Here is a 7,739-nt window from a genome sequence, read left to right as displayed (position 1 = left end):
TTAAACCAAGAACATGCTGTGTCTAATATAGATTCACAGTAGATTAAAGATGGATTCAGAGCATGTTTCAGTCTTTGATTGATGCAGATAATTTCCTGCGGCCATGCTGAGTCTTTGTTGTGTGTTGCTATGGTTTTTCCTGGTGCTTGCTGCAGGTATCCTAGGTTGTCCCCTTGAGACACAGGCTGTGTGGAAGTACAACTTGCTGGAACAAGATGGCGAGCTCTAATGTTGGAGTGCTGTTCCATAACCACCGGTAACACAGGGACTAAAGTCAAACATGAACAGAAGAAAAATGTAAAATTCATCTGTTGCTACATCAGGAATGTTTACACAGTTTTGAATATGCTCAGAATTTTGTTTCTGTTTTAGAAAAGTGTTGATTCAATTGTATGGTCATGTTGGAAGAAGTAGTTTGTGGTGTCGAACAGTATTATACTGATTACACCATTAATATCTGTGCTATGCTAAACCCCCCACTGTTTATAATGCATTACAGTTCAACAGCAGCACAAACTACATTTTCCAGTATGATCATACAAAGAATCAGCATCTCTCTAAAACAGTTTGAATGAAAACTGAACATTAACACCTTTATGAAGGGAAAATATAACACAGGATTGTCGTATTATACTGCAATAGCTTTGGCTAGGTGTACCTAATAAACTGCCAACTGTGTATATAACAAAGCAAATATTCATGTCTGCTTTTGTCATAGATCAATTTTCCTGTCATTTCTATCTTATAGCTGGCCAGACACCCGAGGGGCCGCAGGCATCACTTCTCAGCTCAGTGACTAAAAGAATACATGTGCTACTCGCCTGGAGAGGACACTAAACATATTTTATTGCTCTTTAATAATTGCTTTTTGACATTATTATCTTAATGCAACTCCCTTTTATGGGAACTGAGCTCTCGGGAGCAGAGTGGCAATCTTGAATGTGATGTGTCTCATCACCTATGTGCCTGCTCTGCCTCTCTCCTGCTGTTTGGCTCCTTTATGAGGCCTGATTCATTGGCAAACTGTGGCCGTATTATATTAATAGATCTCTGCGCAGCCAGGATGGCTCTCCTGTGTGTTATGCTCATCAGTATTATAATCCCCAACAGTTATTTTCAAAAAGGTCTCCCAGACTCCCACTTCAACTTTTCATTACAAATGACTGTGGGTCTGTGCAAAATTTATTTTGGAGATTTTTTGTACGTAGTCAGACTATAGAATAATAAGAGCTCTAGGTGACAATCCAAACTTGGCCTTGTGCTCAAGGTCACAATGTATAGCTACACAGAGGGGGATTTCATACATAATGTATACAATATTATTGCTAATTAGCACTAACAGGAAAGGATGCCCCCTGATTTCCCCTCATTTTAGTCTCATTTACATAAATATAATGGGGCACAGGAGAGCGTAAAGCCCAACGTCTGTCCTCCCTGAGGGGAGGAGGAGAGGTGTTACCAGGATCTGTCTGCACAAGTGGTAACTGTTAGAGAGCTGTTATTCTGATGACCAGACCATAAAGTAGATAGTGTGAAGTGAACAAAGAGGCAGTGGCTAACAAATACGCCACATATCTGATATGGACTTTCAGTTGCAAGATAAAGCTCTCACAGCGCTCAGCTAGATTTTAAAAATGTGTAAATCGGATTGTTTGTGTCCACAGTACCATTTGCTCATTTTTTAGTTTGATTGAATGATGTTTTTGTTATATTTAATGGGGAGACAGTGAATAATTGCTTAAGTCAAATGTTATAATAGCACAAGATAAATGGCCAAGCTGATGAGAACAAACTGAGATCAAACACCAATAATTTATCTTTTTGTTTAAATGTAAAAAGGTTTTGATGCAAGACTCTTCATTAGTTGTGTTATCTAAAACTGGGGATTAGAAAAAGTGCATTGAGAAATGGTGATGATTTTAGTGGGGAGGTTGCTGTTTGAGGGGATGATGACACATTATTCACAGGGGTGGGAGCCTTAAGTGCCAAATTAATTTTTTTTTTTCCAGTTGGACAGCAGAATAAATAGGCGCTGTCAGTCATGCAGTAAAGTGCTATGCATTCATTTAGGGAAGTGTTATTGCTGCACTGGAGCAATACGGTTCTAGCAAAGCAGGCCAGCCTGGTGGTTGGAAGCTGTGTAATTATCTCTGGTTCCTATGATGACGATGATTGCTGAAACAGCCAAGTGGTCCCAGAGCACAGCAGGTGTCAGACTGCAGGTAGGCGTGCCTGTCGCTGGATGTGAGTGCACATGAGCGGCTGTGGTGGCTGTGACAGACTGGTGTGTGTTTTTGTTCATCTGTGATGGCAGTGGCTCACTGATATGTATTTGTACAAATCAAAAGAATTATTTGATTAAAAGGATCAAGACTTAGGTTGAATTTATTGCATGGTGGTTGATGTAGCTATAGAAACCAAGCATTACAATCACCATTTATCACACTGTGGTTGTATGGTCATAAGGTCTTAAAAATATTTTTGACCAGCTTGGTGCAGACAGACATGACCTGGCACTGATTTCTATACGTTTTCTTTTTTAAAGTTCCTCCATTGCACTTAAGAAACTCTGACAATGTGCGAATGCAGAAACACAGACATCTGCTGTGTTTCTGCATTCGCGCATTGTCAGAGTTGCAAAGTACCAGCCGAATGAAAGATGAATACTGTTGCTCGACCGTATTTATCTGTCTGACATTCAGAAGAGCTAAATGCTCTGCTCATTTTCTGTGATGCAAAGGAAACTTTGAAAGGTGGGACGTTCAGTGGAGTGAGTGAGATAGTGGATTTGACAGATGTTTACCAAGAGATATGGCTTTTATTGATGCTTGCCCACCCCTTGGACTGACAGACATATTGCAGCTGGGTTATTTGCTCATTCTGAATTGCTGTGTCAGCTTCTGTTTGCGTTGCAGGGTCAGGCTCAGCTCGTATGGATCGTTAAATGCATATAACAAAGTTTACAAAAATGTAATGTTAACCAGCAAACATAACTGGTACACACATCCAGTGAACAAGTACACATGAAGTGCTGAGTGTGTAGTGTGCACACAGAATGCAGAAAATAAAAAAATTGCCTTCTTCAGTTAGTCTCTGCAGTGCAAATTCAGACCTTTGTTTTATTTATCATGTTGCCTTGCTTGAGCCTGAGAGAATCAGAAGATCTGTTGCTCCTCAGTGTTGTAAGATGGTGTGTGTGGTGAGGACACTGGTTGAGATGATCAACACTCATTCGTCTGACTAATGAGGTAGATTCAGAAGGGGCAAAAGGGTGGATTGAATGTCTTTGTTAGACAGGCCTGCAGCCCCCTTCTTTGCAGCCTGCTCCCAGGGGAGGCCTCACAGACTGCCTAATTGAATCAAGTGCACATGGTGACTCCTCCTTCATAGCTCAGCCCCTCCCTGCAAGGGGGAGAGCTTCAGCTTTTGATGCTTTTGTTCTCCTCAGCATCATGGACAGCACCAAGGGGCTTCTCTGCAACTAGTTGCCTGCTACTGGATGGAGAGGCACATCATCACTGCAGCACTCTTAACAGTTACTATCTCTGCAGATGTTACCACTACTCTCCTGCGCTGAGGCAAATGATTGGTGCGTTAGTCTCTGCAACATCATAAATTACCAGTCTAGCTTTGGATATAGGACGCTGGCCCTACCAGAACAATCATAAAGTTCAATTGTGCATTTAATTTGTTTGCTAGAACACAGAGCGACGTCCCCACAGTATGATTCACATGTCAGTGTGCAGGTGGCCCAGGCAACCAGAGCAAATACAAGATAGAAGACAAAGCTATGTGACTGCGCATATCTTAATGTCTGTCTCTCTTTTTCTTTAAAACATACCCAGATGTGGACAACATGTCCTTGTAATTCAGCACCCTCAGTCTGCTTATTAGAGGGACTCCAGATGCCAGTTTAATGAAGGATCCATTTGTGAGCAGAGTCGGGCGAGTCCCTCTCTGAGACGCATGCGGCATCCAGTGCCTGCTGGCTGGGCTGATTTCAATAAATGCCATATAGCATGTCCAACTACATAAACATGTCTTTTGTGCTTCACCTGAGCTTTTAAACTTTGATCTTGCATCTACATTTTAACATAGTATTGAAATGTTGCTTGGAAGTTAAAAATAAAGCTGTAATTTCTGTGACTTATTTCAGGCACTGTATGTACGAGTATTTGATCAACGAAATGCACAGTAAGAAAAATGCAGCTGATCAAAGAGTAAATATTTTCTAATAAGATATAAAACTATTTCCTGCAATGTAGTTGTTTGAATCTGAGCTAATGTAAGCATTTAGTTTGACGTGATAAATGCGTGGGCTGTTACCTTCCTGAATTTTGACCATCTTGTAAAAAGCTAAGGCCATTCTTAATTAAATCTAAAGCTGCAATGATTTGTTACTTTTTTTTTGTTATGACACCCCTAATTACAGTATCTGTAAGCAGAACTGAATATGAATGAGACATAAGTATTTTCTCTAGACTTCCTCTGCAGCCTGTAACTAGATCATTAAGTCCTTCTCAGAAAGGACTGTTCCAATGAACTTGGGTCAGCTATGTCTAAGAGGCTAAAATGTAATTGTGGAGAACAGCTGGATTAGTCCAGGCGATGTATATCCGTCCCTAATGATATTAGAGTCTGGAGAGTACCTTCCAGCATACAGCTCTCATTTTGATGAGCCGCAGCAAGACTGAACTGACGCAGGATCTGTCTGCTAGACTGTTGTGTTGTGTCAGGGCAGTGGGAGCATTTCATTTTGAGCATATTAAGTTTACATAACCAATAAAAGCCAAAATGGGACTGAAATTTTTAAATCATGTTTGAATTTGTATTGTTATAGCATCACCTTTTACAACACTGATAATGCCAAGAGTAACATGATGACTGTGTGGTGTTAAGCATCCAGAATTTCTATTGACAGTCTCATCTATCTAGTGAACTGGAGGAGTTCACCCTCCTAGGCAAGAGCACCACGCCCTGCCCAGTCCTCCTCAGGGAGCCTCACTAATATCTGACTAGAAGCAGGAAAGTTACAGCAGTTTTGCTTATTTTCTCTAACACTATGCTCAAATTTAGTCATTTTAATGAATAAAAATTAATTAAAGGTTTGGCTCCAACCAGTGACCCTTTATTGGATAAGCGGCATAGATAATGGATGCATGGATTAATGGGATTGTTGATGCTACTCATATGTGTTCTCTTGTTAGAGTTATAAGGTGCGTTATGTGGTTTAAGCTACATATTGATTGTGAATCTACATGAGCTTTCAAGAGTCTTGACTGAGACTGATCAATACTCACTCTGAGTACAAATTTCAAATTCATCAGGCCTCCTTATATAATATTGATTTGTGCAATGGCCAACCTGAAAAGATTCGAATTACTTTTTTTCTCCCATCAGTCAGAACAAACAGAAGCCTAATAGCAGCAGTCAGGTAGAACTGCTGTGCATTATCACTTCCACGTTTGTCTGGCTGAAAGATATAGATATAGATGTACAGGAGGGAAAGACAGAGAGAGGGGAAAGGATAAGGGGATATTGATTCACATGATTGGTCAGAATTATAGCAGAAATTGATGCATTTGATTGTCCATTGGTTCTCAGAGTGCCATCACCACTGCAGTTATCTTAATGATAACAGAAAGCATGTCTGAAATTCTTTTTTTTTTTTGCAGGGCTGTGGTACTCCCTGCAGACAGGACCTCGAGTTCAGATGCAGTGTAATATATGCAGTCCTGCTCCAGCAGAGCTGCAGCTTACAGTAATTTCCAAGCCTCCCGCCGCCAGGCACTGTTATGGTTTGAGAGTATTGCAGAGAGAAGGGATGGGAGCAGTGGAACTGGTCCTGAATAGTAATAGTCTTGCAGACAGTGTCTAAACTGCAGCTGTGCAGTTTAGACAGCTTCATGAGCATCCCATAACAGAGGCAGCCTCTCAGTACTTAACACACACAGGCATTTGTGTCAGTTGCACCGCTGACGGGAGGTGAAATAAGGTCACAGTGACATCTAGTGGCTCAGCGTTGTCACTGAGTGTTGTGGGTTGTTGATTACTTTAAACACCACATATACATTATCCAGTGAGAAATTGTGTCTTCCAGTCAAGAAAGCAATGTCAGGACATCGGTAATTAACAGTGGTAGTTGGCTATTTTAGCTATTCTATATGAAACTATTAAAGTCTTGTAACACATTGAATACATTATCTTTATGATCATGATTCCAGCCTTGACTGTCAAACTGTTCTCGGTTCTCATAAAGGCATTTTGCCATATTGCTGTAAATCCATTTCTGTGTTGCATACTGTCCATACCAGAATACAGACACAAAGAATTTTTTTCCCACTGTTTCCCAGAAATTGAAGACATAGTACATAATGTAATCAACAAAGCCAACAGGCATTGCACACAGTTTAGTAGATGGAAGTCTTGAAATGAGATGCAGGCAATACTGATGTTATAGACGCTGGCCTTGACAGGGAAAGAAAGCAAACTAGATGTGTGGGAGGGGAAATCATGAGCGTGGGTGTTTCAGTCTGAATCTAAAGAAGAGATGAGCTCTTTAGAGACCTTGCACATTGAAGGACATCATACGCCAAGGTTCTGACTGCTGTTAGACAGAAGAGCCCCATGCACATGTCTATTATGATTACTGAACCACTTGAATAATTTACATTTACATCCATTTACATACATTTCCAGTTTAACTTACCTCACAGGCATTTCCCCAGAACTATACTGACCAAACCCAGCATAAAGCACTCCACTATTCTACATTTAACAGCCATTAAAACAACTCTTACCAGGCTTATTTACAGCAAATTCTTCAGTTGTTTACCTCATCCTCCTGTTGTGCTCTGATAAGGGCGGGTGTGTGTGGATGCATGGAGCTCCAGTCTGGTGTGCAGGTTGGGCTGGGCTGCTCTGTTTGAAGTCCCGCGTGAAGGCCTGTATCTGCACTCTGCAGATGGAGCAGACATTGTAGAACAGATTTAAAGCTGTTCTGCTATTCCCACCTCAGCTAAATCACCTCTGAATACAGATGTGCTGCTGCTACACAATGAAGCTGTTTCAGCAGTGTCAGCTATTGTCTAGCTTGTCTTGTATCAGTTCAGCTCCAGGTAATGGCCTATAATCAGTCCATCTTTGCAGGACTGTCCATCTTGAAACCCTACTGAATAGCCCAGGCTGATTATTAAAGAACAGGGAATTGTCTTCCACAAAAAAGGGTTGAAGGTTAACTTCTCTATTCCATGTTTTTATCTGATTTCAGAAATGTAATTGATGCACTGAGAGTGTAGCATAGCATCCCCATCCCATTTTTTTTTTACTTAAGCTAATGTAAGTCTTTAACCTTCTGATGGACCCCTGGCTAATGTCATTAATTCCTCTCTTTACATGATAAGTGATCTTTTCCAAGGCTGCATAGAAACTATGGCTGATGAATGTATACCAAATAGCACTCTAAGCAGCCATCTTCTCTACAGTAATGTATACACTGGACTGGAAACTATTTATGTGGTCATCATTTGGATCTATTGACCCTTTATTATCTAACTAACCTGTTCTCCCAGACTGGGAAAATCAAGATGCAGGTCACTGTCTTTCAGTCACAAAGTGTTCTCAGCATATCCCTCTCTGACAGGACGTAGGGTAGAGTTCTCTGTCGGCTTTGCAGTAATGGCTGTTGATTCGGCTGACCTCAGACCCTGTGTTTTCGGGAAAGGGTGTGCAACTGGATG

The 7,739-nt window shown here is 41.0% G+C and overlaps 1 long non-coding RNA gene across 2 annotated transcripts; it reads right to left on the bottom strand.

Annotated features, from left to right (window-relative positions):
* Positions 1-6: 6 nt before the first annotated feature.
* Positions 7-7,726, bottom strand: LOC109971261 (uncharacterized). 2 transcript variants are annotated; one of them, XR_002276516.1, is made up of 3 exons: positions 7,560-7,726; positions 6,801-6,958; positions 7-268 (listed from the first exon to the last, which is right to left on the bottom strand). It is a non-coding gene; the product is annotated as an uncharacterized LOC109971261 (long non-coding RNA). The 2 variants fall into 2 exon arrangements; XR_002276517.1 differs by having other exon boundaries at positions 6,836-6,958.
* Positions 7,727-7,739: the final 13 nt, after the last annotated feature.

The sequence above is a fragment of the Monopterus albus genome, unplaced genomic scaffold (genome assembly GCF_001952655.1).
Source record: "Monopterus albus unplaced genomic scaffold, M_albus_1.0 scaffold218.1, whole genome shotgun sequence".
Taxonomy (NCBI): domain Eukaryota; kingdom Metazoa; phylum Chordata; class Actinopteri; order Synbranchiformes; family Synbranchidae; genus Monopterus; species Monopterus albus.
Note: the sequence above shows the minus strand (reverse complement) of the source record. Positions and strands in the feature narration are given on the sequence as shown.